The following is a 1281-nucleotide window of genomic DNA, read 5'->3' as shown; positions in this document are numbered from 1 at the left end:
AGAAAGAAATGATGAAAAAGAACAAAGTTGAGTTAGATTTCCCCTGCATTCCCCAAATATTTCCAGAAACATATCTAACCCAATTTTCTACATGATCCTGGGTTGCCATCCTTCCATCTATGACAAACCACCAAGCTTAACACTCTCGATATCAGCAAGTGGGGACACATTTCTCCAATAAGTGCAGGTTCTGTCCCCTATAGAGGACAGAGAAGTTGCTATGACCCTCAGTCTTTCTTTGATTTGTAGGTGTACAGTGTTCAATAGACACCGGAGAGATGTTTTTGGAAGTGAGGATGTCTTTCTATGTAGAAGATAGGATTCTCATGGATTAACTAGAAAGCTGAAATTAAAACCCTTAACAGAAAATTACAAATCAGATGTACACAGTTAAATTTTTGTAAGTATTTTATAGATCTATAATTTTTTCATTATACTTTTAAATCTTTTTTTATTTTACTTTGGTACTTCCTTCTATTGCTCTGATTATTTTACTGCATGAGCCACTGAGAATCAGAGATTCTATATATCAAACTTTATTTTTCACAAATAATTTTAGAACTCCAAGTGTTTGGTAAGTATACTTGGGAATTTTATGGGAATAAATCTGGTAAAAGGAAGCATTTAAGTATTATACATTTAGAAATCACATCTATTGGAAGTAAACTATACCATCAAGACATATTGAATAAGATCCTCATACACAATATTTTTCCTAAATATTCCACAATTTGGTTGCGTAGCTTTGTGTTCAGACTTGCTCTTTACTAATCTGAAAATAATCTTCAAGTTGCAAATAAAGAACTTTTCGCCCTCACAGGTCCAAGCGTGAAACAATGCCATGTGAGGAAGACAATCTTTAGTTTTCCACAAACAGCTCTGTTAAGGCCAGCCATATTACCAAGAAACCACAGTTCCAAGTGGAGAACATGCTAGGCTATCTTATTCATGCTGATGTATGATCTAATTTCAAGTTTTTCACTTTGTAAAAGTTCTTGTTTCAAGGAAAGCAATTCTCCCAGCCTACATCCTATTTTTGCCTGTGAAATGAATAAAAAAAAAATGCAAGATACCTTTGGAATGGATTTTTTTTTTATTATTATTCAGAGCTGATTCTGCCCTTCTTTGAACTACAATGCACATCATCACTTATCAATAAATCATTCCAATGGCTTCCGTCATCCCTCTCAGGCCAGAAAGTCACACTGTCTCTGGTTTGACAAACTTACTAGGTTACTTCTTTAATGTATGGCAAATGTATCTACACATCAAATGACATTT

The 1281-nt window shown here is 34.2% G+C and overlaps 1 long non-coding RNA gene across 1 annotated transcript; it reads left to right on the top strand.

The window, feature by feature from the left end:
• The first annotated feature begins 257 nt into the window (after nucleotides 1-257).
• LOC122898777 lies at nucleotides 258-949 on the top strand. The gene is made up of 2 exons (XR_006383056.1): nucleotides 258-400; nucleotides 821-949. It is a non-coding gene; the product is annotated as an uncharacterized LOC122898777 (long non-coding RNA).
• Nucleotides 950-1281: the final 332 nt, after the last annotated feature.

The sequence above is a fragment of the Neovison vison genome, chromosome 2 (assembly GCF_020171115.1).
Source record: "Neovison vison isolate M4711 chromosome 2, ASM_NN_V1, whole genome shotgun sequence".
NCBI lineage: Eukaryota > Metazoa > Chordata > Mammalia > Carnivora > Mustelidae > Neogale > Neogale vison.
Note: the sequence above shows the minus strand (reverse complement) of the source record. Positions and strands in the feature narration are given on the sequence as shown.